The sequence below is a fragment of the Lutra lutra genome, chromosome 7 (genome assembly GCF_902655055.1).
Source record: "Lutra lutra chromosome 7, mLutLut1.2, whole genome shotgun sequence".
NCBI classification, from domain to species: Eukaryota; Metazoa; Chordata; class Mammalia; order Carnivora; family Mustelidae; genus Lutra; species Lutra lutra.
Window position 1 is genome coordinate 315,015 of NC_062284.1, and position 14,176 is coordinate 329,190.

General features: G+C 60.2%; 1 protein-coding gene across 1 annotated transcript in view; it reads right to left on the reverse strand.

Annotated features, from left to right (window-relative positions):
• Positions 1 to 14,176, reverse strand: part of CRABP1 (cellular retinoic acid binding protein 1) — a 29,728-nt gene that overhangs the window by 14,257 nt on the left and 1,295 nt on the right. The window contains exon 2 of the mRNA XM_047736031.1: positions 6,597 to 6,605. The gene's annotated coding sequence lies outside the window, so the exon portion shown is untranslated. The remainder of the gene's footprint in view (positions 1 to 6,596; positions 6,606 to 14,176) is intronic.

Genomic DNA, 14,176 nt, shown 5'->3' on the forward strand with positions numbered 1-14,176 from the left:
CCTGAGGACTGCAGGGCAATGCTGCTGTCTGGGCACTGTCCCGTGAGTTGCCAACGTAATTGTCCCCGGATGTGGCTTGGGCATCAGGTTTTTAAAAGCTTCACAGGCCCTGGTAATGTGCAGCCAGATTTGGGAACCACTGGCCTACCGTAGGCATGTACACCAACTCCCTTTTCAGTCGAACGTGTACAGAAAATACCAAACTAGAGCCAGGGAGGAGGGGTCCAGGCAGAGTCGAAGAAAGACCCAGGCCGCCCAGGGCTGGGCCCCTGCAGATGGTCCCTGACTGGTGAAGGCTGACCAGAGTCCTGTTGGGTGAGCTGAGAGCAGCTCTGGTCCTTGGCCTGGGGCATTTGAGGCCTAGGAAGGGCTTGGAAACACCACCTGAAGCCCGACGAGGTTACACGACTGTCCTCATGCGCAGGGATCTCTGGCGGCTGTCGGGGTTCCTGCTGGAACGTTCTCCTGCTCAAAGTCATGGGAGGGGCCACGGCCCGTAAGCAGTGGCTGACGCGGCGTCCCCATGGCGCAACCCCAGGTGTGTCCCACTCTCTTCTTTCTTCTAAGATTTGATGCTCGCGCCATCTCCACCGCCAACATGGGGCTCGAGCTCCCAACCCCCATGTCAAGGGTCTCAGGCTCCCGTGGCTGAGGCGGCCAGGCAGCGGCCAGTCGATGCCATCATAGCCGGAGCTTTCGGGGCTCCAAGGTCGGCCCTTCCACTGACTTACGTCACCGCCCGTAAGGAGTTGAGGAAGGAGTTGAGACCTTAGGAAGTGAGGACACGTCCAGGAAAGAACATGGGCTCTGGGGGCCTCGGACCCAGGCCAGACACCCTCGCTGTGTGACCTCGGGCCGGTGCTCAGCCTCTCTGAGCCTGGCTTCTGAGTCTGAGACCTGGAGGCGACAGGGAAGCCAGCTGAGCTTATGCGGTTCCGCAGGGTCACGTGACATGGCGTGTAGGCAAGTACGCTGTGAAGGGCAGCGCCTGCGTCAGGCCGATGCCCGTGCTGTGTGTCCCGGGTGGGGCGAGGCCCAGGGGCAGGCCTGCCCTCGGGACGTCGCACCCTGCCCTGAGTGTGGACGTGCGCACGCGGGTCCGGGCGTCCTTCTCCGAAGCCCTGGGTGTGTTTCTGATTCTGCACTTTGCAGACCTCCAAGACCGGCCGGGTGCCCCGCAGCCCAGCGCCTTCCTGTCACCAGAGAGGGACGTGAGGAGCCCACAGGCTAGATGAGGAACCAACAGCCTCACATCCGTTCCCGTCTGGCTGTGCCTCTTAGTGAGAAACAGATGCTCTTGTCGGCATGTCTGGGGCTCAGAATTCAGGGAAAGGGACTGAGGGTACCGGTCAGAACCGCTCTCAAGTCCTGTGTGCCTGGCCCTGCACGCGGCTGCTCGCCAGGCCCCCAAGCCCCAGTGGGTGGAGGCGCCATCAGCGTTGGGGGGTGTGGCGTGCAGAAGGACCCCCCTCGGCTCGGCCACGCACCCACCTTAGCCTGCAGAGCCAGTCTGGAGAAGCTGCCCTCCCGGGGTGGACGTGCCCACGGGGCCGGCCCCGTCCGCTCGCCCCCCAGCCCCCGAAGCCCACCCGCGCCTCAAAGCAGCCACTGCATCCCAGGGTCCTGCAGACCCTGTGGCCACTTTCGCTCTTCCCAGGTTGCCTGTTTCAAGGGTTACGTTCAGGCATGTCGTCGTTCGTGGTGCGTGCGTGGGCCGGCCTTTGTGTGCGTGTGTCTGGGCGTGCGCTGGTGCGAGCGTGTCTCTCTGCTCCGTGGGGTCACCATGTGTCCAGTGTCGTCTCAGTGTCTGGATGGTCACGCCCCCTGAGGGAGCTTTCGACGCAGGCTTCCTGCCTGTCCATCTGTCTGCAGGCTGTGCACGTGTCCGCTGTGTGTTTGCACCTGTGTCGGGTGTGTTCTGTCCTTGTGGCTGTCTCTCTGTGTGTCCCTGACTCCCCCGCCGCTGAGCCTGATTCTATAGGGGAAGAATGGACACTGGGCCCTTCCCGGTGGCCTGTCCGGTCGTGCCTGTCCCTGCCGTGGGCTCGTTGCCGGACCAGCCCCTCCTATGCTCAGCTGCCTTCTCGCCATCCCCAGAGCCTGCGGCAGACACACCAGCCGCCGTCTCCCAGGCCAGGCCCCAGCCCTGAGCGCTCCCTGTCCCAGACCCGCCCTGTGCAGGCAGAGCAGACGGGCCCTTGCTCTGCGCTTTATACGTGGCGAATTCCCAGCTCTTCCCTCAGCACCCTGCATCGGCTCCGAGCCTGTCCTCTGTCCCCTTTCTCCCCCAGTGTCCCCGTGTCTCCCCACATTCTCTGCTCTTACAAACCCCCACTCTTGCCCAGCCCCCATTCTCCAGGTTGGACCCCTCATTGCCTGCCGGCACGTCCTTCCCTGTCCACCCCTGGTGCAGTCCAGCATCCGTCCTCTGCCTCCCATAGTCCAGGCTGGACCCAGCACAGGCGGTGGGAGCAGAGGACAAAGACGGAACTCACCATCTATCTCCTCCCTGCACAGGTGCCAGGTACAGGGCTGGGTCCTGCACTACAGAGTCATTTAATCCCTACACCCATCCTGCAAGGCAGGTGTCTTCCAGGCTCCTGTTCAGGTAAAGGAACCAAAACTCAGAGGGGCTGAGGCTCTGGCCCAAAGCCACACAGGAGTTGGGGTTGCTGAGTCCAGACTCCATCCAGCAGGCAGCCTTGCCTTTCGTGGGTGCTGGTGTGTGTGTCTGCCGGTCCTGCCGGCCCAGGGGTCTCACGCCGGCCAGGACCCTGTTCCGTCTGTTCTCTGGTCAGCAGAGGCCCGGGCACCACTCGGTGAAGGTTTGCCAAGTGAATGCCTGCTCCCACCAGCGACAGGCTCGGCTTTCATTAGTCTGATTTATACAAGCACTGGGATGCCCTGGGCTGCGAGGCTGGGGGACCGCGTTGTAATTCATCAGGAAATACGGCAAAGCTTCCAGCTTCCCTCTCAGTGCACAGGGAGAGGGAAATTGATGGCCAACAGCCCTGCTCCGGGGAGGGCCCCCCGCCTGGCTCACGGTGCCGGGCGGGCGCTGGAGAGGCCCTTGGGCCGTCCCCCACGTGGCCCATCCACCTGCTGCCCGGAGGTGGCCCCCGGGGGCGGGGGGGGGGGGGGAGTTCAGCGGCCGCTCATCGATCCCCCTGCTCAGGATGCCAAATGGTGCCTTTGAAAGTCCATAAAGGCAGAGACGCCCATTCATCCCTGATCGGTCGCCCCCGCCCCCCGCCTGCGGCACGTGTGGGCACAGCACAATGCCTGCCCGTCACGGGTGCTCGATCACCATCCCGCAGTGGCGGTCTTGCCGACCGGAGCAGCGCCCGCCCCCTTTTGCCCCGTCCCAGCCCGCCGTCTCCAGGACAATGCCGCGGGGCCTCCTTAATCGAGATTGACGGATGTGGGGGCTGCGGGTCTCCAGAGTCCCCCGGGCCCCTCCAGCTGCCCCAGCCTTCCCAGATGTCCAGGAGCTGCTGTTCTCCTCTCCCAATCAATGAGGCAGCGGGGGAGCCCTGGGAGCCCCACCTGAGGGGCCTCGGCCTCAGGCCTCGCCTGGCTGGGTCCTCAGACCATCCGGCCCCTCCCGGGAAGGCCTCCGACCTCGAGAGCTGGGCCCTGGCTGGCATCTGCGTCCTCTCCCGCCCCCACCCTCCATGAACAAGCTCGGTGCCCCCTTCCTCTGTGGTCGCCCAGTCCTGGGCGGTGAGTGATGAAGGGGCTTCCCTGGCCTACGATAGTGATTGCATTAGTGCTGATAATGCGAAACTAATCACCATAATGAGCCCTGCCAGGCTGCTGGAGGAGCCCCATGGCAGCCCCGCATTCCAGCAGCACCATACTTCCTGCCAGCAAGCTTCACCGCAGGGCTCCCCTGGGCCCCGCAGGATGTGAATATTTAATTAACGTCCCTCTCCTGCTCACTGGAGTGTTTGTAAATATGATTCATGGGCCGTATTGTTACCTCAGCTGAGCATTCCCAGCCCCCCTCCACCTGCCAGCAGCTCCTGGGCCGAGCCCCCTCCCAGGGTAGCCCCCGCCAGGAGCCCATGCGGGATGTGGTCTCATCCCAGGGGTGCTGGGCCTGGACACCGCCCGCCTTCCCTTCCACGGAGCCCGGCTGGAAATCACAGGCCTCATTGTTGGGACCAGCAGTCGGCTAATGGGCCTTTGTGGAGTGGCCCCCCTGGAGTGCTCCCCCAGGAGCGCAGGCCCACTGGGACAGTTGTTTCCCAGAGCAGGGTGGGACCCCAAGGGGAGGCACGACTCCACCCCCACCCCCACTTGGAAACAAACATGCACAAGAAAACAGGGACACTCCCTAGGCGCCTTCCCACCAGTGTGAATGAGGCAGATAGCCGCGCTCTGAGGGGGTCTGATGAGGGCTCGGGAACCAGGGCGCTTTTCCAGGTTCTGTTGGGGGCTTGCTGACTGGGCCCGGGTCATCAGGCCTCATCAGTGTCTGCACCTGTCTTGTGCGTACCAGGGTTCGGAGAGTGTGGGGGAACCATGAAGCTTCCGGCACCACTGAGGATGTGGGGCGGATGGTCAGGGCTGGGTGGACGGGGAGCCTGATGCCCCAGGAGGGAGCAGGACTCGTTTGCAAGCCCAGCCGAAGAGGACACTGACTGCAGCAGAGTGTGGAAAGGAACCGTCCCATTCTCTCAGCCCCGTCCCCGGTTGGCTCGGGGGTCATCACAATGGGGACCGCAGGTGTACGTCCCCGCCGGCCACGGTGGGCTCACGGGGTGCTGCAGCCAAGGCTGCTGGCTGCCCAGTGGGCAACAGGGGCGCTGGCTGTCGGGGCACAGCCTCCGTCTTGGATGTCTGCATGGCCCTCTGGGTGCCCCTGCACCCCAACCAGAGCCCAGGCAGGCTGACCGTGCGGGGCACCGTCCAGCACCAGGACCTGGCTCAGGGGAGCGGATGGGCCTCCCCTTCCTCACAGGACTGATCCTTGTGTCCCTCAGCTGCTGCCCTGCTGGGTCTCTCGTCCTCATTCTCCACAAGCAAACCCCCCGCCCGCCAGCTAACACTCCTCTGAAGCACCCCAGCCTCAGAATCGGCCCTGGCCCTGGCCCCGGGGCCCTCATGATCTGGGCCCCTGCGTCCCCCCTTGCTTCCTCCCCCGAAGCCGTGTGCCCTTCCCCGCACGCTCTGTGCCACTCTCCCTTCTGCCTGCCTGCCAACCCCCGCTGCAGTGCAAACCCAGGTCTCGTGCCCCCGGATCCGGAAGCTTCCCCACCCTGGCCTCTGGCTCCTGCGGCCCCTGTCTGTCCACTCGCGGAGCCCTCGTCCTATTCACACGCCCGCCGTCCTCCCCGGCCCAGGGCGTGCACAGAGCAGGCCTCCCCGGTGCCCCGTGGGCCCTAGTGTGTCAGCGGGAGGGTTCTGAGGCGGTTCTTGGGCTGGTGGCACACACATGCTGGCATCGGTCACAGCTGTTCTGGGGGGTGCATCGTCCCTCTGTCCCGAGGCCTTCGTCTGCCCATTTCCTCAGGCCCAGGAGCCAGGGGCCTGACGAGGGGCTAGAAGGGCACAGAGGAGAAGGGAGAGCTGTGGTTTCTGCGGGCCTCGGATCTAGGCAGCGGCCGGGGAGCCTGAGGTCAGGGGCAGGCAGCTAGGCAGGCTCCTTGTGGGGTGCAGCAGGGGGTCGGGGGGTCGGGGGCCTTTGTCTGAGGCTTCGGATCAGCCCATGCGTCCTACCTTCCCTGCAGGTTGGGGGGAAGAAGCAACAACGGGAGAGCGGGAGGCTCTGGGGGGCAGCGCCCAGCTTCTCCAGGATACCAGGCACCCAGGATGTGGTTCCTGCCTCCACCCAAACTGCAGGTTCCCTGGGCTGCCTGAGGAGGCCCTTCCCTGTGTCCATCCCCTCCTCGAAAGGCCACTGTCATCTCCTCTGCCCTGATGAGGCTCTGGTGTGCTGCTCCCTGCCACGGTGGCCTGGAGATGGGAGAGTGGACTGTGTGCAGTGGGCGGGGGTCCCAGCCACTCACTCTGAGGGGCACAGATGAAGGATGGGGGGTGGGTGGCCGGTCGTCAGGGTCATTAGAGCCGCCCACCCCATCCCGTGGGGGGACTCAGGCTGGCTCATCACCGATGGCCCATCCGTCTTGTCCCTGCCTGACGTATGCATCACCCCCAACGGCGGACACACGGCTTCACCCTCCGTGGTGGGGGGGGGGTTGGGAAGGGAGAATGAAGTCCGCTTGGGAAACGACAGGAGGCTGTAGGGTCACAGCCGGAGCCCGGGGGCACCCCGGGGGATGTGGGCTGCGTGGCTCTCCTGCCATGTGGCTTTGGGCAGCCTGAGCCTCCCCTCCAGATGGTTTGGGGACCAGCCCCTCCCTTGATTGGTGTTTGCAAGGTTGGGATGGGCAGGGAATGGAACACCAGGGCTGTTAAGCTGGAAACAGCCTCTGCCCTGCAGGTCCCTGCGGGGCCCCTTGGAGAGGGAGCCTGAGCTGGAGGCTCACCTCCCAGGACGCAAGTCCTGAGCGTGATTTTGGGGTTGGACGCGGTCAGGAACCCATGAGCTACTGCATATGCCCCGGTTGTCTGGGTTTGCTCACCTGGACCCCGAAGGCCTTTCGGTGCTCATTAGAGACCCTCCCACAGGCATGACCCCCGCAGGGCCGAGAAGGGTTTCTCAGCTCCGAGAAGCAGCCTCAGAGTCCCAGAGTCCCAGGCTGCGCCAGACCTGCACCTCAGGGGCGCCTCCGGAGCCCGAGCTGCTGAGGGCCAGGACACCGCCCACGAGAAATCCCCCTTCATCCACCTTCCCCTGCGCAGTGTGGCCGCCGGGGCCTCACCCCCTCCCCAAGGCCTCGGTCCCCAGTCGCCAGCCTCTCCTGGTGGGACATGGCCAGGTCCCTTCCGCAGCCTGGTCCCCCTTATGCTTTGTTAATGTCCTGCTCCTTAAAAATAGGTCTACGGTTTTTTTTTAATGTCTTTAATTTTTATTTATTTAAAGATTATTTATTTATTTATTTATTTGAGAGGGAGAGAGAGAGAGAGAGAGAGAGATGGAGATCACAAGTAGGCAGAGCGGCAGGCAGAGGGAGAGGGAGAAGCAGGCTCCCCGCATAGCAGGGAACCCGATGCGGGGCTCGATCCCAGGACCCCAGGAGCATGACCTGAGCTGAAGGCAGAGGCTCAACCAACTGAGCCACCCAGGGGCCCCAGACTACGTATTTTAAAAATTAAAATATTTTACAGAAATAGCAAATGCAGAGCAGAAACTAGGCCCAGAGTTTGCATCGTTAGTGTCCCCGTCCAGCCCCAGACTGGCTTTGGTGAGGTCAGACGTGCGTGGTCCTGCACCGCGTCCTCCTCTGCCTTCCAGAGAACCCCCAGTTCCCACACTGCCTGTCGGTGGTGCCCACTCTGCTTTTTCCTTAGTTTCCAGCACGGGTACGGGGATGGATCAGAGTCACAGAGCTGTCAATTGTCTCTCAGCAAACTGTAAATTCAGTTCAAGCCCAACCTGAACACGGACAGGAGACTTTCCATATCTGACTGGTTGGCTCTAAAATTTACAGAGGAGTAAGCACACAGGGTAAGCACCGGGACTCCGAAACGGAAGGACAGTGAGGAGGAGCGCGTCCCTCCATGTACAACGCACGACCATGCAGCTGTGATATCTTAGAACCAGGGAAACCAGCAGACGAGTAAACCAGTAGGGGCTGGCGGCTGCGGGGCCGCGGCCCGGGAAGACCTGGCCCCCCAAACCCAGGGCGCTCACTGAGCACGGGCCGCTTGGGAACGGGGCATCTGTCTTGTCCTGGCTCTGCCTCCAGCTTCCATAGCCCATGTGGACAGCTGCAGCCTCACAGCCACGTGTGTTTACCTAACAGTGCGGCCCCTCCTCCTGGGCACTGAGGACTGACCCACCTTCAACCCTATGAGGGGCACTGGGAGGCATGCGTGCGTCTCTGCAGGCTTTTCCTTCCGTGTTTCAGATTATTTCCTGAAGACACTGTCCCAGGACAGGATTACTGTGTTAGAGGGGACAACCAGGGGAAGGCCCTTGGCAAGTGTACCTGAAATGCTCTTCTGCGGTGTTGGCCCCTTTGTGGCTCCCTCCCTCTCTCCTTCCCTCCCTCCATTCACTAGGCACCTCCTCCTTCCTGAGGACTGGGGACCTGAGTGAGGTGCCAGTGTGTCATCCAGCGGGAGGGAGACGTGGAAGGAGGGCTTCCAGGGGCAGGGGTCAGCGCTGGAGCACTGTGCCGTGAGTCCGAGGCCCCTACAAAAGCCCCCAGCGGCAAGGTAGGCGTCTGCGCCAGCTGGTCTGAGACCTTGGCCCGCCTGGGCTGCACACAGAGGGAACCGCCGGCTGCACAGACTTCCTCAGCTTCAGGGGGGACGCCCAGCAAGGGCCAAGCAGGAGCCCCACCTGACCGGTACAGCAGCGCTGGGTTTCCTCGTCGCTACGCACCAGCCCCCAGCTGTCTCTGCTCAAACCTGTTTGATCTGGTTCTGTCCATGAAGGTAAACACAGGCCACTTTCGACCCAACACCAAGCCGGAGGTCGGTCCCGGGTCCCCGAGGTCCATCCCCAGCTCCTGATGTCCCTCAGGCAGCACCGCCTAGACAGGCCTCATTCATCTTCCCAACCACGCCTGAGACAAAGGGCCTGATATGTGTGCAGATGGGCCTGCCCCCCACCCCCACAGCATCCCTCACAACCAGCACCGATAATGGGCCTCCAATGAGTCCCCTGTGGCCACCCATGGCCTGGGGGGGCAGGGAACACAAACACAGGGGCTAATGACAAAGCCAGCCTCTGGGGAGGGCCTGGGGGTTGGGGGAGGATTGACCGCAGCCCCCCGGAGACCCCATAACTCATTTCTGATACAGATGTATTGCTCCTCTCAAAGACCACTTGCCCCGGACACAGAGCTGCCAAATTAATTGACAAGGGGTGTACCGAGGCAGCCACTGCCAAGCGGCAACCCCGTCCCCAGAGGTCTGGCTCAAGGAGCGGCCGGAGCTCCTCCTGCCTGCCTGGGCTCCAAGCCTTGTGGGTCGCCACGGAGGGTCCACGGACATGGGACCAAGGACACAGAGTCCCGGGGACAGAGGTGCCAGACGTGCCAGCCAGCCGGCCCAGGGCCCGGACCCCTCCCTTGGCACGACCATGGAGGCAGTGACAGAGCAAATGTGGACCGTGGGGAGCTGGTCAGAGCTGGCCACTGCCCAAAGGCCCCAGGACCTGCATGGGGGTGGCCAGAGGGCTGCACACAGGGCAGGGGGCCGATGCAAACCCACCCCTGTCTCTGTCCACCTATCCTCTCTTTCAACCTTGGTTTCCCTCTCAGCAAAATGAAAGCTGGAGACAAGAGCCGGTGATCCCACCAGCAGTTCTGCTCACGGAGGCTTCTAGGGGCCACACACAGGGCACAGTGTGGCCCACGCACCTTATTCCTTTCATCTTGATAACACCCAGGGAGCCGCGTCCCTCTCGCAGTTGAGAACAGGGATGGTTTGCAGAAGGGGCTGAACCTGGTTAGGACCCGCCAAACACAAAGTGCACATCCTGCCTCGGGCTGCCTCTGGACCCGGCTCTTGCTCAGGCACGGGGTTGGGGGTGGGGGGCAGGGAACGAGGGGGGACAGACTTCCCGAGGCCGGGTTCTGGCCAGGACGGCAGGTTGGGGGGCTCCGGAGTGGGCAGGCCCACCCGCCACCAGGCCCAGGCCCTGCAGAGGGCACGTGCCAAGGGGCAATGTGTCTCCCCAGCAGCAGCTGCCCCGCCCCCCACCTACAGGGCCCCCTGAAGCCCTCTCCTGTCCCTGCCCACAACAGTCACCATCAGCCCCAGCCCGCTGTCAGCCTGGACATCACAGACTCTCTGAGCACTGGGGACAGGCACCCTGCTTAGCTCACCACTGGCCACATCTAGATTTGTGTGCAGGGCCTGCAGGGAAGGGGCCGAGGGAGCCGGTGAGGGAGGCGGGCCTCAGGGCCCCCTCGTGGCCCCACAGGCACACAGTGACACAAGTGGACTTACAGGCAGTGGTCAGGGAGCCAGGTCTGGGTGCAGGGAGAGCCCAGAGGCCGGAGGGCTGGGGCCGCCTGGCTGCTGCTCCCTGAACGCTGGGAAGGGGCCTGCCTCGGAGGGTTCTGCTTGCTGGGGGAGCAGGTTCGCGGATCTGTCCTCACCCTGCTCTCAATCCTCTGACTCTCCCAACTCTATAAACGAGAGGCCCTGCTTTTAGGGTCCCTTCCGTGCCACCTGCTGCCACCTCCTGCAGCTCTCCAGAGGACACCTCTTCCAGGCAGCCTCCAGGAGGGACACTGCAGGGTGGGCTCACCCCTGGCATGCTGGGCTGAGGCCGACGGTCCCAGAATGTGCCGCGCCCACTGGGGATGCTGGAGCGGACACACCACCCGCCCACCAACTGCACTAGGTCCCGCGTGTCATGCTGACAATGCGGTGGCGACATCAAGCTGCCCCCAGGAGCCATGTCAACGCCTCGGAAATCAGTGAGTGCTGTCACCCAGGTTGGGCTCTTTCCCTCGAGAGCCTGCTGTTGGACCTTCCAGCACAGGGAGGGGGCAATCCCTCCGCACTCCTGGCTTTGTGGGGGCTCCTGCCCCCCGCTGGGGGGCTGCCACCCTCACTGGTGCCTGGCTCACCTTCTTCTCCGTCTCACCCATAGCGCGCCTGTAGCCCGAATTAAGATCAAGGGGCGGGGCCGGCCCCCAGCTCTGCAGCGGAGCTCGAGAATCTGTTATTTTGAGCGTTTCCCCGTGGTGGTGTCGGAACCACACTGAAACTGCAGGTAGGGTGCTGGTGTTTTGAGCCCCGTTTGCTAGGTGAGAGGACTGAGGCCTGAGAGGCCCTTGCCTGGGATCCCCTAATGACTCAGCGGTCAGCAGGCCCAGCCTCTGGGATCTGCAGGAGCTGAGGGCGGAGCCTGCGGAGCGGCTGAGAGCAGGCGGTGACTGCCACCCGCTGGTCAGCAGCAGGAAAGACGTGGGCTGCTGGCTCGGCTGCCTGGGCCCATGTTCCCCAGCCCAGGACCTGCCCAGATGGGCTGCAGGGGCCTCCTGGTTCAGCCTCCCCAGACCCACTGGAGAAGGAGCCACAGGAGCCCACCGTTGGCCCCATAGCACTCCTGTCCTAGCCTGGCCACACCTTTCCTTCCTGGGATCTCCTGCTTCCCACCTTCCCCTCTCCCAACACCCTGCGATTGGGAGGGGAGTAGGAGAGGGCCATCCCCCAGCAGCCTGGGTTTCAACCCCACGGTGCACCTGCTAGCCGAACGACCCTGAAGAAGTCACTTTGCTTCTCTCAGTGTCAGGATCCTTCCCATCAGTCCCGAGAGGGGACGAACCCTGCGGATTAAGGCGGCGGGTTGAACATCACGGGCACTCTGCACACACGAGCTTCTCCGGCCACCGTAGCTCTCTGAATGTTTAAAATGAAAACAAAAATGTGGAGATTTGGGCATCTCCAATGTGGGATTTGTATGCCCCAAGGGTGAGCAAGACCATGCACTGGGGTACAGGAAGAAAATATTAGACCTTCAGATTATACTTACTTTCATTTCATCCTTTTTTAATGCTATTTTTGTATTTGTTTTAGAATATGTGTATTAGCAGAATAGTATATACACATAGTTAATAAATAGTGTGCACATGTCGAGGTGCATGGTAAAAAAATTTTAGTGATAGGTATGTGGAGTCACAGCTTTGAAGGAGAGAATCCCGATCACGTTCTAGAAGTTTCCTTGTGAAAAAGTGCTCAGAGCAGGTCATTTCTGGGTGAAGCCCAGGAGTCGTCCTGGTGGTCGGCTTCACAGGCCCGTGCCCTTAGGTGTTCAGGGAGCCAGTGAAGGAAGGAGACCCTGGGCTTTCGGGCCTTCCCCAACGGTAGGTTGTGTGTTTCGGACTTTCCAGAAAAACAACAGCATTGATTTCCTTGTATCAGCCGTAAAAGGAAGGTACTATCATCACATTACCCCCATTTTAGGGATGAGGAAACAAGGCCTAGGTTAGCTGAGGCGTGCAGCAGCCTAGACTGGGCCCAGGAGCCCTGGCGCTAGAGCCCGCATCAACCCCTGGGTGCCCAGCCCAAAACAAGAAGGGCCGGGAGCCTGTCCATGGAGGCAGGGAACACAGAAGGAGGTGCACGTCCCTCCAAGAGTGGGAGTCTTGGGGCGGAGGGAAGGGTGGAGGCCCGAGAGGGAGGGGCACCAGTGAGATACTGCAGCTTGGGGAGGGGTGCGGGGGCAGGGTGAGATCAGCCTTCGGCCAGGGGCTCCTGGGAAGAACGTGGGAAAGAACATGGGAATCCTGACATTAGGTCTGCCAGAAGGGGTTCTGGGGAGGGCCACGGAGAGCCCCACACAGGACAGACACCCAGCCCATGGAGTTCCCCTGCCCTCTGCCTGTTCTGAGCAAAAAGTAGGACCTTCCCCTGTGCCCCATGCCACACCCACGGATCCTTGTGTTTTCTTGGAAGCCAGCTAAGGCTTCCTGGAACTGGAGCGAAGGCTGCTATTCCTCCTGATGTGCTGCTGAGCTCCCTGTCTTTGAAGGTGTGCAACCAGAGGCCAGATGACCTATAATGGGGTTGTGTAGAGGAAGATAGATGTGGGATAGATCTGGAAGGCTCCTTCCCCTCTGGAATGCTCAGACCCGTGACTCTGAGTGGCGAGGAGAGCTGTAGCAGGGAAAGTGCGGGAGACGGTGCCTGCTACAGCCTCCCCCTGGGTCCAGCCTGCTTAGAAAAGCAGCTGGCCTCACTCTGGGAACAGCTCCATCCTACCTGTCTGTCCCACCTGTGCTTGGACCTGCCGCCCAACCTTGGCCTCCAAAGGATCTGCACCGGAGCTAATTATTTCACAATTAGCTTGGATTTTCACTTATTTCCATTCTTTCCCTCCTGACCTGCGAGACCACAACTCATTGCAAACATTTAAACACCAGTTACACTGGTAACTCCCTCCAGATCTGCTCTGCAACAGGCATTCAGGGGATCCGTGAGACCTGGGGGATGATAAGTACATCTTTATTTTCCTTATCCTCTAACTAGAATTTAATACTTCCTGTAATTACGAATGCAAGCAAGAAACTGCAGAATTATTAGCAAAACCCGTCACTTTGTTGCCAATACAAACCGTGTAGAGGTTCCTATCATAGCACAGCTGTTGCCAATTGCCTGAAGTCCTGTTTATGCTCATTCCTACCAGGTGAAGTTACAGATGTGCTTAGCCCTGCGGCACGGAGAGAGCACCCCATTCATTACCGTTCCACAAATATTTTGATAATGTTTTTGATATAAGTGGTTTCCTTTATAAAGAAATTATAAATTTATAAATTTCCTTTATAAAGGAATTTCGTTATAAAATGAAACCCATGCATTTCATTTTATGCACTTCTAGCCATTTTATTGAGACAGGATTCTTGGACTTGATGAGATGCCAAAAAAGTGATCAGTGTGCTTTTAGAATAATCTAGAGGTGGGGGATTTACAGTTAATGTACAGAAAAAGAAAAAATAACCACATAAGCCCAAATCATACAAATTAAAATTCACCTTACTTACACAGCTGGAGGCACTTTTTTTTAAAGATTTTTTTAATTTGCTTATGTGACAGAAAGAGAGAGAGATCACAAGTAGGCAGAGAGGCAGGCAGAGAGAGAGGGGGAAGCAGGCTCCATGCCTAGCAGAGAGCCCGATGTGGGGCTCAATCCCAGGACTCTGAGATCATGACCTGAGCCGAAGGCAGAGGCTTAACCCACTGAGCCACCCAGGCACCCTGGAGGCAGTTTTGATAGCCACAGCTTTATCATTCTTAAAGTGAGAGTCTTCAAAAATGCTTCTTTATATTCAAAAGCTAAAAGTCAAAGTAAAGTTGGCCCAATTATCCTGGTTTGGGAGTGGTCACATCATTCAGTTGGTCAAATCAGTCTATTTTCAAAAACCAGAGAAACCCACAAATTTTGCCAACAAACACATAGGGGCAGAACTAAGCGATGGGGTGTACAGAAAGGCAGCCGATTACTCACAATTTCTCTGCTAACAGCCAGTGCTCTGGCTCAATGTAAAGGCCTTTCTGCACGTTAGGAACCTCAGTTCCTTCAGGGTTGCAAGTTCAGTTTTCTGTGGTTTGAGCCTGAACAGGCTCAGCATGTAGGTCAATG